This window comes from Thermobia domestica, chromosome 16 (assembly GCF_964235325.1).
Source record: "Thermobia domestica chromosome 16, izTheDome1.hap1.1, whole genome shotgun sequence".
NCBI lineage: Eukaryota > Metazoa > Arthropoda > Insecta > Zygentoma > Lepismatidae > Thermobia > Thermobia domestica.
The window spans coordinates 10,011,302-10,031,430 of record NC_137469.1 but is presented as its reverse complement, the minus strand read 5'-3'; the positions used below and the strand labels follow the sequence as shown (position 1 = coordinate 10,031,430).

General features: G+C 37.7%; 1 protein-coding gene across 1 annotated transcript in view; it reads right to left on the bottom strand.

Annotated features, from left to right (window-relative positions):
- The window catches only part of LOC145672402 (cytochrome P450 4C1-like), a 160,135-nt gene that overhangs the window by 120,740 nt on the left and 19,266 nt on the right, over positions 1–20,129 (bottom strand). The window contains exon 2 of the mRNA XM_081741557.1: positions 13,155–13,295. The gene's annotated coding sequence lies outside the window, so the exon portion shown is untranslated. The remainder of the gene's footprint in view (positions 1–13,154; positions 13,296–20,129) is intronic.

The window sequence follows — 20,129 nt, the reverse complement described above, 5'->3', positions numbered from 1 at the left end:
TACTGTTAAATACATTGGTTTGAAACCCATCAAAATACAACGCGCTGTGCGGTGTCGTGCTGAAAGCACCAATGAGCCGAATTAAAAGGTTTCTTTGTGGGCGATTTATTTTTGTTTTAAGGAGTTATTCTCTAATAATCAATGTGCCCATACGCTGGAAGCATAGTTCATCGAGGCGCTTAGGATTACCTCCTGATAAGTCTTAATTAATTTTCTCGGTAGCTTATAATTTGTTTGAGCCAATGAAATGAGTTTATTAGTTACTTTATGACCCTTTTGAGTAACATAATTAATATGCTCTCCAAAATTCAGTTTATCGTCTATCATAATCCCTAAATATTTAAATACTGATACCCTCTCGATCTTACTGTTGCCTACATGTATTTTAATAATTGGTCCTCTTAATAATTTACTTCCAAAAATCATGTATTTCATTTTCCTCTCAGAGATTTTTAGCTTAGACTTTCCACACCAATCAAGTAATTCGTTTATAATTCGTGCTGATTTTCTTTCCAATTCTATTCTAGAGTTTGCTGAGATAATTACAGCCAAATCATCAGCAAAAGCAATTACTCGTTCAGTTTCCTCTAATTGGTTTAGTCTTTCTAAACACGGCTGGTATTCCAAATCCCACATCAATGGTCCTAAGATCGATCCTTGCGGACATCCCTTTTGTGCAGTAACTTTGATATTTCCCAGGTTTTCATGGATGATGATCTGTCTATTCAAGAAGTAATCCCTAACTATATTTACTAAATATTGTGATAAATTTAGCTCTTTTAACCTTTCAATGAGAGATGGTGTCCATAAGTTATCAAACGCTCCCTCTATGTCAAAAAACAGGACCAGTGCATATTTTCTTTCCATGCTACTTTCCTTAACTTGATACACAAATGCATTTAAGGCATCTTCCGTAGATTTGCCCTTTCTGAAACCATATTGTGAACTATCATCTTCGATATTTCTATGCTTTCGTCGAATTCTATTTGCTATTATCCTTTCTAATAATTTTGAGATGTTTCTCAAAAGGCAGATTGGACGGTAAGAACTCACTTCTGTTAAATCTTTATCCTGACTTTTTAACAAAATTAGCAATTTCGATTCTTTCCACGAGGGAAATATCTGCTTCTTAAGTAGGGTGTTGAACAATTTTGTTAGATATGGAGTCCAAATATTATTTTTATTTTTGTAGATCTCATTTACTATACCATCCAATCCTGGAGCTTTTTTAGTTTTTAGTTTCTTAATTATTGTTTCAACTTCCTCGTTGTCCGTTAGTTCGATATCTTCCTCTGCTGTCAATGCGATGGGTTGCAAATATTTTCTTCCCGATACCCCCGATTCTAGATATCTGCTTTGACTCGACGAAACCCTGCCACTAGTGGCACACTAGCGGCAATCCTTCGACGCGTCGCTATATCGACGATCGCCATTTACCGGCAAGTGGGCCACCTGGTGTTGTCGACGTTTACGGCATGGGGAAGCTAATAAATTAACAAAAAAAATAAATCTAAAGCCTTATAAAAAAAGTTTTCCGAAAATTCACATCTAGCAAAATCATTTGTTGGTATTCCAGAACTGTGAATTCACCTTTATTCATAATTTATTTCTATCGTAGTTTTGATATGAGAATGATATGTCTGAAACTGTAACACAGGTCATTAATACTTTTTTTTTTTTTTTTTTTGCTTTACTCAGATTTAGCAGTTTTACTTAACAGTCAGTCAACTTGGATCTGTGATATCAGAGTTTTAGAGATTTCCTTAAATTTTTCATTTCTAAAACAGTTTGCAACTAACACCATTAACGTATCTCTTTCGATATTTCCATATGTAATGGCTTGGTCACTCCCAGTATATTTCAAACAATAAACTATTTACGGTGTCTTACTCCATTAATCCGAACTACATTTTATATCCAACAACTGTGCATTTTCCCTTAGATCTGCAAACTTTCTATTAGGTTAAAACTCAGTATTTTCTATTTTCTTCCTTTCTTGCTAAAACGAAAGTGTTGTTTAGGCAACCTATAATGATGACTCTATACTACATTATGTTGCATAGGGCATTTTATGTAGCATATCATTTGAAAGTTGGACACTTTCTTCGTATATTGAAAGCAACAGGGATTAAGTCCTTCTACACTTACATGAGAAGTAAACACATTCTTTTTAATTCGTGGAATTGTGCCAATGCACTAGGTCCAGAGAGTTTTTAATTTAAGCTAATTAATAATAATAATAATAATAATAATAATAATAGTTATTATTATTATTATTATTATTATTATTATTATTATTATTATTATTATTATTATTATTATTATTATTTTATTGACAGGTTTTTCTGAATATTAAGCAATATTTCTTAAAAAGCTGGTATTTTTAAACAAATGTGTTCGATATCAAGTTTCCATAAAGTAGTCACTCTCTCCTATAAATAATTTCAGAGGGGCCGCGGTAGCTCAGTGATAAAGCGTTCACCTTTGGTGCATGGGATCCTTGGTTCGACCCCAGCTCGCACCAAGTGAATTTTCTGGTGGAGAAACACCATGTGCATGGGTTTTCTCGGGGTTCTCCCGTTTTCTCCCACTTTTTTCATTCCACCATTGCATTCCTTTCTCATCACCGTGTCCTTTAGCCTAGCCGGTATAACCGTGGGTCGTAAAACTTAAAGATTTGACTTCAAATAATTCCAACCCAAACAGTTGCAGGAAGTATGTCATTTTGAATAAAACAAACTACTCTATAAAATTCTGAGTATTATTATTTTTTATATATACATTTCTAGCGGACCTTATTTCTAAATCGAAGGGTAAGAAGATTAAATTCATTCTCTTATTATTATAAATTCATTTCAATTGAAGCAGTTAAAATAGTTGGGAAAAATTAGAAAGCCATACCCTATATTCCAGTGTGCCACAACCGGATAACGGGGCACACTGGCGTGCCCAGCAAAATGAACAGTGTGACGCAAACTTTTACCTATTATTTACAAGAATATTTGTCGAGTTTATTTTATTTATTATTATGAACGATTCTTCCACGGATCAGCTGTCTGTATACAGTTAAACAAACAAGTGTCACATTGAGGGAATGAGTGTAATTATTTACTTTAATAGTAATAGAAATGTATATTTTCTTGTATTTTCTACCGGGAATAACTGCATCCGGTCTAGAAAGCTGCGACTAACAACAAAGGAACCCGATGTGCCAGACACACACCACCTACGCACTTCAATACACCAACAAAAGGTGCAGACTATTCATGAGTTAAAGTCTCTCACCCAATGTATGCTCCTAACATGTCTCTCAGCGATTACAATATTTTTTGGTATCTCAATCACTTCCTAGTAGGATAGCTTTACCTAGAGACCACTGATTAACCTGGTATTGGATGTTTCACTTTTTTACCTTTGGAGTTGACAGTCATCGTTTGGATATCTCACACGCAAATATCTAATATTAACAACGTTTCTTCTATAATTTCGTAATATTGTATTATTTCTTTGTATTATTCATTAGCTTGGTTAAGCTTGTTTAAACACTTTTCTCTTTGCATCTACTTATTACCTATACCTTAATGTTGTATAAAAATGCACTAACTCTCACCGGGAATCAAATCCAGAACCAATGCACTTGAACCATTTGGCCACAACAAGGCACATTTAAATAGAAGTTTCGATTTTGTTAGGAAAATTGTAATTAGGTGTATCAATTAAAAATATATTTAAGAATGAAAATGAAATGAAATCTTTGAGTTTTACGTCCCACGGTTATGCCGATTAGGCTAAAGGAGACGGTGATAATGAGATACGAGTGAAATGGCGGAATGAAGAAAGTGGGAGAACCCCGAGAAAACCCACGAGCACGGTGTTTGTCCACCACAAAGTTCACTTGGCGGGGGCTGGGATCGAAGCCGGGACCCCAAGCACCAGAGGTGAACACTCTACCACTTTTTTTTAAACTTCCTGACTATTTTTTTCTATTTTAACCACTTCTCAGGACTACTGGACACGACAGGGACACGAACACAGAAACATCGAGGACAGTTAAAATTCCACCCTTGCTCTTCAGAGGGACTCGAACCCCCAATGGTCTTCACCTTACGATCATCAGCCTAACGCCGCAGACCGTTCGGCTTCACCCACCGGCTACCACTGAGCCACCGCGCCCCCCATATTTAAGAATGGGTACGGATGAAACGCACTGATTTTTCTCGCTCGAATTTCTTAAACTGACTCGTGTTAGGCTGCAGCTATTACTGAAACATTTATTTGGGAAATGCGAATAAAATAATGTGTTTTGGAAAACTTTGTTCAAAGCAACTTATGTCCAAAAGTAAAGTAACCATTGGTCATATTTCTGTTAGAAATAACATATGCCATATATTAGAATTATTAAGGAAATAATTGTACGTGAACTATGAGCAAAAGCGTCTGAGTACTTTCTGCGAAATCGTCAAAAAGGTCATTCCGAAGAATAAAATATCCCTTGTGTATCTTTTCAGGACAAACGAGTTATGCTCTTTATGAATACGAACAAAATTGCCAGTCATTCTCGACAAAATCGTAGGGTAATCGTAGGGTAATTACTTGCTCCGAAAAGTAATATACCACTTCTAGCTTTTTAGGATGATGGAATTATACCATATCGTTAGGTTATTTATGTAACATTTATTTATGAAATATGAACAAAATTGCGTCAGGCGTTAATGGAAAAATCGTCGGAGAAGAGTAAACTACCCCTTCTGAATGTTTACAGGACGAACGAGTTGTGTCATATTGTTAGGTTATTAATGATACAATTATTTATGAAATGTGATTGAGAAAATTGTTCGAAAAAACGCATCCCATACAGTAAATTACACCTTATGTTTTTTTTTTTTTCAGAGCAATGATTCATACTATACTTGTAAAAAAAAAATAAGAAAAATCATTACAGCTGTTTTTGAAACAATTTAATTATTTTAAATTTTCATTCATCAGTAAACTATCCTTATTTTTAGGTGTCGGAGGATATAGAATTCGAAACGATAAAGTGTTATAAAAAATTCGTCTAGAATTCGATCCAGATACGTCGAACAGTATGGTCTCTATTTGAATGCATGTAAAAGCGTGACGAACCGACAAACGAACAGATGGACAGACATCAAAATAACTTTTTTGATATGTGGGGACGTGAAACTTGAAGTCATTGAAATCTCGAATTCGATTTTTATCACTATTACTACAATTTCTTCTTTCGTCGCTTGAACGTGAAAAAGAATAGGAATACAACGACACGTAAGGTGATAATTTGTAATTCCCAAAATTTAATGAGTTACGTTTAATGTGTTGCCATGCTAGAAAAAAAGCTTATGCCTGTTTGGTATATCATTTTAATATCAGTTTTTCACGCTACTATATAATGTAGAAATATGGTATGATTATCGTTCATATTCATGCTATCTTTTGGAAATATTCGTGTTCCGCATACATAGATCTGTATAATTTAGTTACGTTCAACGAAAGCATTCTTGCACTTGTGGATATGAAAAAAAGAGATAGAGAAAGTCAATACTCTAAAAAGCAAAAAACACAGGCACACACACACATAAACGATAATTTAACATCAGGTCGATGTAACAAGGGGTAAGACTGGATAGGCTGTCAAGGTCGCGTATGTTCTTTTTCCTGTTCCAGACACACAAACCCGAAGTGAGTTGTCTGCTGTTCAAGAACGGGAAGTAACATACAAGACTATAAACTGAAAACAATAACTGTTTCCAATAGTACACGTATTCTAATACAGAATAAATACGTCGATTAAAGGATACGGAAATAGGAGACGTAAGACAGCATCAGTTCCAGAAGGAGCTGGACGCTCATACTTTCAGGGATTATTCATTGAGTATCTACGAACTTAAAAAGGGGGTAACAAACCCACTTTCATTTACTTCGCGAGTGATACGAAAATAAAAAAGAACGTACCTGTTTGTTGTTCTTCTGCCTTTATTTACATTACGCGTTTAGTGATGTGCAAATGTTTGAGAGATGTATGCAGTAGTAGCAGGTCTAGCGTGATTGCTTTGCGGTTTTTGTGCAAAGAACTGAAGGTTGGGGCTTATTCCGTACAGGTTCGTGAAGGGAATGCAACGCGAAATTTGCTTTTTCATGTTTACTTTGTTTTTGGTAATTTACATGCGAACTATAATGCTTAGAATTACGTGTATAAATTGAGTAAAATTCCTCGCTGATCGTATTACATCTTGGAACTCTAAGTATAGGTGTGTTTTCCGTGCAGATGGCATTCCTAGTTTCGGGTCTGCGCACATTGACGGTAGGTGTTCTTCCGGTAGAAGAAGACAGAAGACGATGGAGGGAGAAAAGGTATGTAATTTCGTATTTTAACAATCTTTGTTTTAGTTGCATCATCTATTAAAAATAAGTAGAAAATAAAAAAATAGTGAAGTGCGATTTTTGCACGTGTAAGTCGCGTTATGTATGTGGTAGGGATGCGGTTTTTGAGAATAAAAGAAAATTTCGGAGAACATGTGGCCTCCTTTCTTTTTAAGAAAAAGTATCCCCTACAAATGCGGTTTTATAACTTTCTCTTGGAAGTAGCTCGAATATATCCTCCTAGTATTTGATTGTGATTCGATATGATGCTTTCTGCTCCTTATTGTCTTTGTACTTTCATTCCTCACATTTGCCCTTGACTTTACATCTGCATATGTAGTGCCCTTGTACTTTATCTATGAGTATGTGGAGGGGGGGTTTAACGCATATCGCATGTCTTGTGCTCCTTCTGCTCCTTATTGTCTTTTTACTTTTATTCCTCACATTTGCCCTTGTACTTCATATCTGTATGTGTAGTGCCCTTGTACTTTATATATGACCTCTGTGGAGGGGGGATTTAACGCATATCGCATGTCTTGTGCTCCAGAATACTACTTACTCTTGCATTACGTAGGGAAATGGTATTTCATGTGGAAGTGGTAATAGAACACAGAAGAAACGCAGATCAGGGTGTATTCACACTTTAATTGGAGTGTGAATACAAGATGATCTGGGTTTCCTATGTGTTTTGTTACCACTTGCACATGAAATAATCATTTCCCTACGTAATGCAAGAGTAAGAAGTATCCTGGAGCACCGAAAACAAGGGCGGTCTCATGTATATTATTACCAAGGATACTATCAATAAATTATTTCCTTATTATATTGTTTCGGTTCTTATTAACATCAAAATTATACACTTCCTATAATGTTTTGTAAAAAAAATGGGATGGGATGGGATTCGATGTGGTGCCAAAATAATGAAATAACTACCAGTCCGCCACTCTATCCACCTAACCACTGAGGTTACGTTGTATTGGCTCTTCTTTTTTAAGAAATAATCTTCATAACCATGGTCCGTATCGTTTCGAACCTTAAGATAAGAGTTTTTCTGTTTAATTCTATATTTTCGTACGACATCTTAGTTACAGAAGCAAATTTATATTTCGCAGGCAATCTACACACTAGGTTTTAACCAATAAATGCAACATTTTAGTCCACTATCCAGTTCCTTGATCCAACTCCTCGACTCCCCTACTGAATTCCCTCCGCAATCATGCTCTGCTACTGAAAAAATCCCTAGAAATCATCGTTGCCAGTATACACAAAACCGAGCATAATTTTGTTTTTTGCTTATATTTTAATTATTTTATTATATTTTTTGGAAATATCTCCTTAGATGGATTGCTTTCTATTATCTCCACATACTAATAACTGAATTTTACCCATAAACGTAAGGAAAATGGAATAAATGCGAAAAATCTTCAGTTACAGTATACGCGCAATTTTTTTTGCGCATGGGAGTACATGATTGCCAGAGTAGAAGTAGTAATAGAGTTCTTTCTAATAAATTGTGTGCTTGTTTTTCAAAGTTACATGGAAGGAATAATACCGGTTGAATTGAAGTATGTGTTAGTAAGAGGTGTCTGCTGTAAACGGAAGTGAATTCCTGAAGGAATAGTTTTGTAGGACATGACACCTCATGGCAAAGGCATGACCGGGGGTCTGGGGGGCGGAGCCCCTAGCGAGCTTTAGCGCGAGTTGTTATATAAGGACGCAAAACGCAGAGCTTCAGCGAGTTACACCTCTAAAATCGGAATAATAATCATGTTATATATGCGTTTTTAGTATCATTAAGGAAATGATGTCTTGTTATTTGATTGTAATAAGAAATGACAAAGACACCATTCTAATACACTGTTCTACTACAATGCAGAAAATTGTGTTGTTTAAGATGCTATAACGAAATTTTAGAAAAGCCTCCAGTAATAGTCATATTCTAAATTACCTAGTAAATAATCGTCTTCATTGAAAATGTAAGAGTAAAGATACACGAAGACTGTATGTAATTGTTCAGTATATATAAACATTTCAAGAAGTCTTGCTGCCTAATAAGTACATTTGTACCAAAGGACACCATGTTTAAAAAGCCTCCAACAATAATCATATTTGTAAGTCACCTACAAATTTTAGTCTTCATTGAAAATACAAGAATAAATATACAGGGAGACTGCAAGATTTTGTGCAGTATATATGAAACTTTTCAAGAAGTCTTGCTGCAGGTAATATGTACAACTGTGCCCAAGGTTTCTATTATAATCCACTGTACTACATTATAGTACAAAAGTAGTGTTCACTCAAATGCTATGAAAAAAATCTAAACAATCTCCAACAATATTCACATTTGTAAATTACCTAGTAAATTGTAGTCTTCATTGTAAATACAAGAATAAATGTGCAGGAAGCCTGAAATATTTCCCACTCATATATCACAGATATGAACTACTTTTCCTGCAGGTAATATGTACAATTAACCACAATGACACTATTATAATACATTGTGTTAAATTACACTGCAAAACATAATATTAGAAAATACTACTAATAAATACTTAAACGGCTGCAAAAATTCACATTTGTAAACAGTGATTGTTTTTGGAAAATCCAAGGTTTAATAGGTAGGCTATTGGAAGACAATGTCCGCTGTTTATGTTTCAGAAAATAAATTCTGTTATTGTCTCTAACATACGAGGCCTATCTAAAAAGTATCCGACCTTAATTTTTTCCAAGCAAAGTAGTGATTCTCAGGCGGCGCCACCGTGCACGGGGAAAGGAGGAACCTTAATGCGCATGCTTGATTTTTTTCACCGCGTTCGCGTGTGCCAGTCGTGAGCTGGTGGTCGCGAAGTGAGGTGCTGTTGGTAGTGTTCGTCGGATTTAGTGTTTCTCGCAAGATGACTGAACGAATTGAGCAAAGATACTGCATCAAATTCTGTCAAAGGCTGGGTGATTCTCAAAGCCAAACAATTCGTAAGATTCAGCAGGTGTTTGGAGAAGATGCAATGGGTGTTACACAAATTAAACAATGGTTCAACCGATTCAAAGATGGCCGCACATCAGTCGAGAGTGAGCAGCGTAGCGGCAGGCTCCAAACTGCTCGGAATGCAGCTGTTGTTGAGCGGGTGCGAAATTTGGTGATGGCAGATCGCCGTTTGACAGTGCGGGAGATTGCAGAAGATGTTGGAGTGAGTAAAGATTCTGCGTATGCAATTTTGCGTGACGATTTGAACATGAAACGAGTGGCTGCTAAATTTGTACCCAAGTTGTTGTCTCAGGAACAAAAAGACACCCGTTTTGACGTTGCACAGGACCTTCTGGACACCACCAACACTGATCCTGGGTATCTGAATTCCGTGATAACTGGAGATGAGTCATGGGTGTACGGGTACGACCCAGAAACAAAACAACAATCGTCTCAATGGAAGCATCCCGATTCTCCAAGGCCGAAGAAAGCGCGGTAGGTGCGAAGCAAAATCAAGGTGTTGCTGACTGTTTTCTTCGATGCCCATGGAATTGTGCATCACGAGTACGCACCGGAAGGACAAACAGTGACAAAGGAGTACTATCAAGATGTTCTCAGGCGACTCCGTGACGCAGTCCGGCGCAAAAGACCAGACATGTGGACAGCGAAGAACTGGCACGTCCATCGTGACAACGCCCCAGCACATTCATCCCAATTGATCCACACGTTCTTAGCCAAACATGGAATTACAACCGTTCGCCAACCTCCCTACTCTCCAGACCTGGCTCCCTGTGACTTCTGGTTGTTTCCAAAATTGAAGACGCCTCTGAAGGGATCCCGTTTTGAGAGTAGAGAAGACATAATGCGGAACACGACGACGGAGCTGAACAACATTCCAAAAGAAGACTTCCAGCGGTGTTTCCAGCAGTGGAAGGATCGGTGGGCTAAGTGTGTGGAAGCACAAGGGGCCTACTTTGAAGGGGATTAGGGTCCCAAATCTGTCAGGTATTCGCAACTATTTTTCTGGCCAAAGGTCGGATACTTTTTAGACAGCCCTCGTATATAGATGTGCGCAAAGTGTACATAATAAGCCATGTACATGATTGCCAGAGTAGAAATAGTAATAGAGTTCTGTCTAATAAATTGTGTGTTTGCTTTTCAAAGTTACATGGAAGGAATAATACCAGTTGAATTGAAGTATGTGTTGGTAACAGGTGTCTGCTGTAAAGGGAAGTGAATTCCTCAAGGAATAGTTTTCTAGAACTAGACACCTCATGGCAAAGCCGTGACCGGGGGGCTGGGGGCGGAGCCCCTAGCGAGCTTTAGCACGAGTTGTTATATAAGGACGCAAAACAGAAGGGTTGTATTCAGAGTTAATTCTTTAATCAAATGTTAGTCACGTGATTAGTTAATGTCTTATTAATTCTGTACTAAGGAGGGAGTACTTTTTGGTATTTAGAGCCTGCTTAGAGTTCAGCTAATAAGTTGATTTGGGTGTAATTAACTAATATAACCCCTCTTATCTTGAGTGAGAAAAATAAATGTGGTAACTATGGAAATCCAGACATGCGTCAGAGATGCCGTGGGTCAATGAAAACTTGACCCATGACCTACTGACCCACTATCCACCGTCATCCACTCTAGCCCACCATCCACCAAAACCCATCGTCATCAACTCTGAGCCATGATCCACACCCTCCTCTCCACTGACTAAAGAGTTTACACTTGCAATAAAAAGAAGGCTGTGAAATTATCACTAATCAGTAGAGCAATCCAAAAGCATAAAAGGCATAACAGCAATTTACACATATGGTTAGTACCTTGAACATGGTTGTGCAAATTAACCAGAACTTTTACTTTAAAAAACGGGACGCATACGAATCGCGGACGAAGGGGGGGGGGATGACTTCCACTTGTATTTTGGAACTCAGCAGTGTTTTCAATTTACAAAATATACAAGTAAGAATGATAACACAGCGTTTCTAACTTAAGTACTACTCAACAATACTTTTAACTACTTCAGCGCTCAAAATTCCCACTCAATTCCCACTTGAACCACAGAACACTCAATTCTCATTTGAATATTCAGAAGTTCTGGGCACGGGCTGAACTTTCCCAATGAGTGTCGGTACGGAAGAGCGTAGAATTTGGATTGACCATTTATATTTTGAATAATAATTACGGAACACCTGGTCCATTTTTGCTTAAAAACGGGACATTTAAGCGTCCCGTTTGAGAATCAGAAAGAAACGGGACAACGGTTGAAAACAAGTGACTGTCCCGGCTAAAACGGGACGTCTGGTCACCTTGGTCTAAGGGTCCAGAAGAAACTAATTTTAAAATCATAATTTTAGAAAATAAAGCATAAAGCGTAATTTAAAATATAGGCTATAGCACAATTCTTGAAAAAAAAATTATCTTTAACTACAAGTTTAACATACTGTGTTAATATTTTTTAAAATCAATATTTACATTACAAACTCATTAAGAACATGACAATGCAACAATTTAAAACTTATTTTTATTTCTGTAAACTTTTCGGTGTAGTCCTTTAATATGGAGAAAAGAAAAAAGGAAAAAAAAGAAGAAATCTTTCCTCCAACAATGAATAGTAAACAAGAACTCCATACTATATTTTTATGTGTACCTCTTAAACTTGAGCAGGGGCCTTGGTTGCTCAGTGGTAGAGCTTTCACCTCTGGTGTTTGGGGTTCCGCGTTCAAACCCTGCTCCCGCCAAGTGAACTTTTGGTGGACAAACACCCTGTGTATGGGTTTTCTCGGGGTTCTCCCATTTTCTTCATTCCACCATTTCATTCATCTCTCATCATCACCGTCTCCTTTAGCATAACCGTGGGACGTAAGACTATAAAATTTCAATTTGAACTTGAGCACTTTCTGTACTTTCTGGTGGCATCTTTTACTGTCCCTTTCTGTATATTTGCACGAATAACGTATGCTCCGTACTGATTTCTATAGTAAGCAAGAGGATACCCTATATTTGTACAAAATACCGCTGTCCGGAGAACGGATTTTTCTCTGTGTAATTCCTATCACAACCACCATTTTATCACATCCTCTTGAAAGCGACCCCCCTTATAATTTCTTGTTTGTAATAAGCTTGTGTGGGATTTTTAATATACCTATTGCGGAGATCTCACGATATCCATCTATTTCTATAATAGTAGAATTTATTTCTTGTATATAGTGGATATAGTAGCGTCCCTTAAAACGAATGGTAGAGCGTTCACCTTCGGTGCTTGGGATCTCTGGTTCGATCCCAGTTTGCGCCATGTGAACTTTGTGGTGGACAAACACCGTGCTCGTGTGTTTTCTCGGGGTTCTCTCGTTTCCTCCCACTTTTTTCATTCCACCATTTCACTCATCTCTCATCATCACTGTCTCCTTTAGCCTAAGCAGCATAACTGTGAGACGTAAAACTTAAAGATTTTATTTCATTTAAATTGATTTTTAAACAACTCTGCACCTGTTGAAAATTTTTAGTAGACTTTTTTTAATTCTTAACAGTATTAAAATATGCCTATCAGAACAAAATTCAGAATAATATTTGAAAATATTTTCTGGTATTAGATACTAATTATATTGATCTCTTCCGCTTATCTTCGCGACCTCCAGGTTGAGGAACGCTGGTCTAGATCAATTATTTCTCCGCTCAGCAAGTATAGTTTTGTTAAGGAAGTGTACAGATATATGTCAAGTTGCTAAGTTTTTGGGGGGGTCCGAACTCGTGGATACCCCCCCTCGTGTGGGGTGCTCCCCTATCTGTAACAAATTGATGTGAAAAACGAACTTACCTTCCGAGTCTAGATGTTGAATTTAACGCAGTTGAATGAGGATTAACACTTCGTATTCTGATGGACGCGTTTGGTCAAGGCCAGTACCGTTCACTCTTATCATGTAATGATGCTGTTCTGCTTTCTCTCCTGTTTGCCTCCCTTTGTACAAAAAAAAAAAAAAAAAAAAAAAAAAAAAAAGAGTTATAAAACTCCCTCCTATATACACACACACACACACACACACACAAACGAAAACAAAACTAGCCTAACCTTCACAGCTGTAAAAAGTTGGAGGTTATAGTCCAGAAATAGAGTGCCACAAAAAGTGTAGGGGATAATAAGTAGTAGTTATTTGCAAATTACAAGAAATTGTTTCTGGTTCAACAACGAATGTTTAAAACGCAATATGCGCACTATCTTACAAGACTGTTACCTCGAACAATTTCTTTTGAGAATCACTATCTATGAAGATAAACAAACTCGCTACGTGCTTAATATGGTGTAGTTTAGAAGTATCATTATGACAATGCATTTAGCTGTCATTAATTAGCAAATTTTGCGTTTGTTTATTTTGCATGCGTCAAGATGATAGCTATGGTTACCAAACGAGCTTTAAGGGAACTGTTAAGAAAGTTAGGATTAGGATATTAGGATTTAGATTTCTGGGCTTTCGGCAGCTACGGCCATTTAGCCCGTCACGATTTGAGGGATGACGTCCCTCGGCGAGCACACAATCCGGGGAAAGGGAAGGAAGAAAGGATTGGGAAAGGAAGGAAGCGGCCTGGGACCTATAAGTTAGGTACCACCCCGGCATTTGCCTGGTGTGAATGAGGAAAACCCAGGAAAACCTCATTCAGGGTGGCTGGGCTGAAAAAGCTGTTACACTTTTTCGACCGAGTGAAACCACCGGGAATCGAACCCGGGACCGCTCGCACCGAAGGCGAGAGCGTTAGCGACTACGCTACGCGGGGCCACTGTTAAGAAAGTTGTTGCTTCAGCAGGGCTTGTGTTCGAATCTCATGACTTCCCACACTGATTACGATCTAGCAGCACAGACAGTACACCTAAGGCCGGGAAAACATTGAAATGAAATATTTGAATTTAACGTCCTACGATTATGCCTTTTAGGCTAAGGGAGACTGTGATCAAGGCAAGTGCATGATGATGATAGAAGAACTGATGGAATGAGAAGTTGGGAGGAAACGACAGTAAGTCGAGAAAACCCACGGATACACTTATCTCTACCGCAATCTTACTTAGGCGGGGATCGAATCAGGGACCCCATGCACCTTACATAAGCTTTCCAACCACTGATTCACCGTGCCACCCTCACGTACACGTTGAACAGAAAACAGGATAGCCGACTCGAGCTGTAATAATGATCAATTAAACGAAGTCTCATATCACATGTTCAATCGATGAAGTGGGAGATAAATGCCTCTCGGACGTCATGATTGAGACTCACAGTTGTCAATGCCCTCACGACTTTGTCTTCGTATTCTTTCTTGTCTCCATCTACCTCGGCTTAGCAGGTTTACCTCTGGTTAATATACAACCGTCCTAATAGTGAGAAACACTGGGCTAATCTAGTCAACTGCCGACCTTGGCCATACTGGCTACTTTGCCCACCATTTGCCAACGAACTCAATTGCAAACATAGTCTCTACGAAGGAAGTAAAATTGCGAAGTCCAAATGTTGGATAAATTACAATAAATTATTGGCTGGCCAATATTCAGTTTAACCTGCACTGGGTCATCGTGTTTCTCAACGTAAGTTTTGCAAATCCCAATTTTCAACCATAAAAACATGAGTTACGTAGGATCTATCAAGTGTGCTTTTAGGGGGATATTCTGGAGTTATTTTCAGGTGCACCACGCGAATGATAGCTTGGTTTCGTTTATAAGTTGGTGATGTGAAACTTTTTTTTTTATTGTATCCTTGTGCCCAAATTGCAAACATGCATGTTTCTGTAGATGTAAAGTTGGCAGTATTGCTTAACTCAGATACAAACCCGAGTAGTGATCTGGTTCCCACTCCAAACTGTGCGTCCACTCGCATTAAACTTGTGTGTTGGAAAGGGAATACAATAAATCGAACGGATACCTTCTAATAATCTCTTATCACCATGAGAAGAGAACTTTCTCGTTTTGTCTCGAATCTCGTCTTTTTTTTCGAGACGAGAAGTACGTTTTTTAAATTCGAAATGAGAATATTTTCCTGTCTCGTGGACAACACTAGTTCTCTCAAGTCTTAACTCTCAAACACTGTCTTAGCGTTTCATAATTCATAATATAAAAACTATTAATTGACAAAGTGATTGCAAGAACATATATCAATGTTTAAAAATATACAAGTTATTACACAATATTCTCCAACAATAAATATGGTTTGAATGTTGTTATATCACACCCTTCTTGAACCTCTTGTGATGCAGAAGAGTGCTAATAAGCTGTGGGAAAATAAGATAAAAATCATGACAAAGTATACAAAGTACAAGGGCACCCACGTTGTGGTTTCCAAAGGGGAGCAAGAAAAAGGGACATTTCAAATATAGTTTCAAATTTTGCTGTAACTATTCTAAAAATTCTATTGGGTTTTCGATATTCCGAAGGACGATTTTTTCTAGGGGGCGAGCGCCCCACCTTCTTCCCCCACTGATGGGCGCCCTTCACAAAGTATACAACACAATTTACTATCTATCTAGAGGAGATAGTGAAAAAGAGTTTATATGATGACATTTCGGTAGCAGGTAGAATGATCAGATGCATAATATTTGCAGACGATATGGCGCTTCTTGCAGAATCTGAAAAGAAAATCAATAAAATGTTAGAAAAAATAAGAAAAGGTTTTGACGAATATGGGATGAAAATAAATGTTAGAAAGACAAAAGCCATGGTGATTGGAACGAAGGGGTCTGTGTCAAATATAAAAGTAGGAGGGGAGAAAATAGAACAAGTGAGTAGTTTTTGATATCTGGGTAGTATTCTTAGTAATGACATGAAATGCGAACGTGAAATAAAAGCAAGGATAGGAATGTCGAAAGAAGCCTTTAAAAGAAAGAAAAGTCTGTTTTGTGGGACCTTGAACAAAGAGTTGAGAAAAAGACTCATAAAATGCTTCGTGTGGAGTTTTGTACTGTGTGGGGCGGAAACGTGGACATTACGTAAAAGTGATAAAAAAACGACTGGAAGCCTTCGAAATGTGGGTGTGGTGAAGAATGAAAAGAATTAGTGGGGTCGAGCGGAAAACGAATGAGTGGGTGTTAGAAATGGTGGGTGAGAAAAGAACACTTAGATATTGTTAAGAAGAGGAAGAGAAACTAGTTGGGACATTGCCTAAGAAGAAATTGTTTCATGAGGGACGTCCTAGAGGGTATGGTGGTAGGAAAGAGAGGGAGGGGCGTAGGAGAGTACAATTAATGGATTATATAAAAACAGAAAGATGATACGTGAAGACGAAGAGGTTAGCGGAGGACCGTGGAGCATGGAAGTTTCTCAGCTGCTGCAAGTGATCTGGTAATAATCTCAAAATACCTATGATGATGATAGAGAGTCAGACGATAAAATTCTGGAGTCAAGACGAGGAAAAGTTTTTCAAAAAATCAAGACGAGAGTACCTTTCAGTGTCCGTCCTGAAATCGAACTAAGTGAAATTTATACGTGAGTAAAGTGAGTATTTCCACTGTGTTTACATGCTACTAGGTACAGTACTTTGTTACCTGCTCGTTTTCAAAGTTTAACATCCCGTTGAGTACCAACGCTATATAATAGATAGTCCTACAGTTAACGTGAGATCCGAACCACATGAGTTCCCACCAATATTCGAATACGGATCTCTCGCGACTAAAACGTGTTTGTTAATCACACAGCTAAAAGGAGTCCTGGGCACGGTACTATAGTGATCGCGAAGAGTTGTGAAGATTAAAATATAATTGGCATGTTCTATATCATGTGGCAAATCAGCCAATGCAAATGGTCATTGAACGCAATCAAATTCAATTCAATTTAGTTTAATTAACCTAGGTTTACATGTTTCCCCACTCAATAGAACGCGAGGGTGTGTTCCGGTCGTCCCACCCATGGAATTTTGCCTGTATCATTTCTCACACTATACGGAGAACATCTCTTGAGGATAGTGTTGTCAGATTGCTGTCAAGTTTCTGTTTTTTTTAAATTATTTTTGTTGTCATTATTTAATATTTTTGCTATTATTATTGTTCCGTCTAATTCAAATAATTGTTAGTGTTGGTGTTATAGTTCTTTAAGTATACGATTGTTGCTCGTTTGCCACGTCTTCTAAGTTTGGGAATGTTGTTGGTGCACTTCTCCTGTTTGACTAATTCTCACATGTGCGTTCGGAAGGCAGATCCACGAATCGTACCAAATTCTTCCGATGCATCACACATGATAGCCCAGTTAAATTAGACCCCCCCCCCTTGCAATAAAAAAAGCTCTGACCCATGATCCACACCCTCCTTTCCACTAACTAAAGAGTTTACACTTGTAATAAAATAAGACTGTGAAATTACCACTAATCCGAGTTTGAATTTCTACGGTCAATGGCTCAAGCACCGCTCTGTTACAATATCGGTGGAGGTGACTTTTACAATATAAAATGGTAATGTGTTTGTTATGGGCCATATTACGAGGAATTTCAATTTAATTATCATACATAATTATTTCCTTGTTGAATTATAGGTACTTTTCAGTAGAAAATAGGATGAAATTCAAGTTCGTTCTGCCAATGCTCTTTGAGCATTCTCAAATGGTTTAGGTTCGAATATATGCTATATGTTAACCTATGAACCTAATGGATACCTAAATGGAAGCAAGGGCCCATTATAAGCAGAACTGGGAAATGGGGCTCCATTATAAGCGGGTCTGGATAACAGAGACCTCATTACAAGTGGGGCTAAGAAATAGAGCCCTACTACTTGCTTCATAAAAGCCTAGTACATAACAATTCAAAAACACCATTGTTGTATTTGCGTTCTATTTTAATTACTTTTTCTTCTTATTTAAAAATTACCTTACAATAATTCCTCCCGCCCTGGCAAAATCTGAAATGATAGTGTTTTAAGCATGATACGTTCACGAAAAAAAAAATCCCATTACATCACATTTTGTAACTCAACCGTCTTGCAAATAGCAGCTTCTTGATATTTGTGTTAGGTATATGATAAATCCAACTATGATACAAGCAAAGTAAGACAAAATACACAGATATTTAGAGAAAAACATAATTATACAACCCGGACGGAGGAAAGATGTTCAAATCACCTTTTCGACATACAAGGGCTATGAAATGTGTAAATCCCTTGAAATGTCCAACTTTTATATATATATATATATATATATATATATATATATATATATATATATATATATATATAGAGAGAGAGAGAGAGAGAGAGAGAGAGAGAGCAAAATTTCAAAGTCAGACGCACTCGCCAAACCAAAAATGATGGTCGCCAGTATCTCTCACATACAAATTATGAGAATCCATCACCACCAAACACACACACACGGTTTGACAAAGAAAGAGATTACATCGAGACATAAAATTTCAAAACCAGACAATTAGATTCTGAATAACCAATTTTGAATTGGACAATTCGTATATATGTTAAAAAATATCTTACTTCACGTTTGTGTCACGCTCTGTCTCTACACTGAAGTACCAGTTGTCGATTGCATTTTTCAGATCAAAACCCTTAAGTGAAGGGCCATTGATGGAAATTGTCAGCAAATCATCCAGTGTGTCAGTCTTCAATGAATTCCTGTAGGCTGTTTTAACTCTGTTGATATTGCTAAAGCCTTTCTCACATGAAGCAGTACTCACAGGACAGCTGGAAGTAAATCTTTTTCAGTGTCTGATCAACGTCAATGAGGGTAGGAAAGGAGGGACGAATTACAAAGTTGTGAAGACTTCACTTTCCATGTCCGTTGTGAAGACTTCACTTTCCATGTTCGTTGTGAAGACTGCACTTTCCATGTCCGTTGTGAAGACTTCACTTTCCATGTCCGTTGTGAAGACTTCACTTTCCATGTCCGTTGTGAAGACTTCACTTTCCATGTTCGTTGTGAAGACTTCACATTCCGTGTTTTCTCTCACTTAGTGATAATTATTTTCGCGCGAAACAGAAACTGCACAGTCCTCTGAGTTTAGGCAGAAACCACTCCTACTGAACACTGGTTGCCAGCTCTAAATTTCTAGTCGACAATGGCGACTTGGCGACCGGAAATTTTGCGCCTTGATATAATATAGATGACTACCTATTTTAATACATATTGTCACTCGAAAGTTAAAAGCGCTAGAAGTAGATGAGACAGACATTCCTGGTTCATGTACTGTCTTCTCTGTTTTGTTTCTTTTTAATTTAATCTTTTCTTTACTGGAACTCCTTCGTGGCTAAGCGGTTAGCATATGCTCCTTTGGCTTGGGAGGCTCTGGTTCGATTTCCGACAGGAGCTCGTATTCGTCGTTAATGTCCACGTCTCATATAGCCTCGTTGCTGAACGGGACGTTAAACTCAACTTTTCTTTAATGATTCGTAAGCTGTGTCTCAAGGTTAAAAAAAACTCGGGGTTAAAAGATATTAAACCCACTCATAGATATTATACGGTATATCAAAAGTACGTGGCCATAGGATTATTCCGTTATGTGTAAAGATACGAAAAAAATTGGAAAAAAGGGAAGAGATGATTTTCAATCTATGGAGAATGTTTCCAATCGTACTAAGCTTTTAGGTCTCATATTATGAGGCGCTCTGTGTTAAATGAAGTAGCATCGTTTCCAGTTTAGTAGGCTTTCCGAACGAAACGTCAAAATGACGCGAGGAACATTCACATTGTTATGTGGGGGAAACCATATAAACCTCAATACGTTTCCCAGTAATACTGTATTGTTAAAGATATACCACTTGACTTAATCCCTAGTCTTCCGTTGCAAGCGTGCTATCGGCTGAAGGAATTCCACTCGCTTTCTCTCGT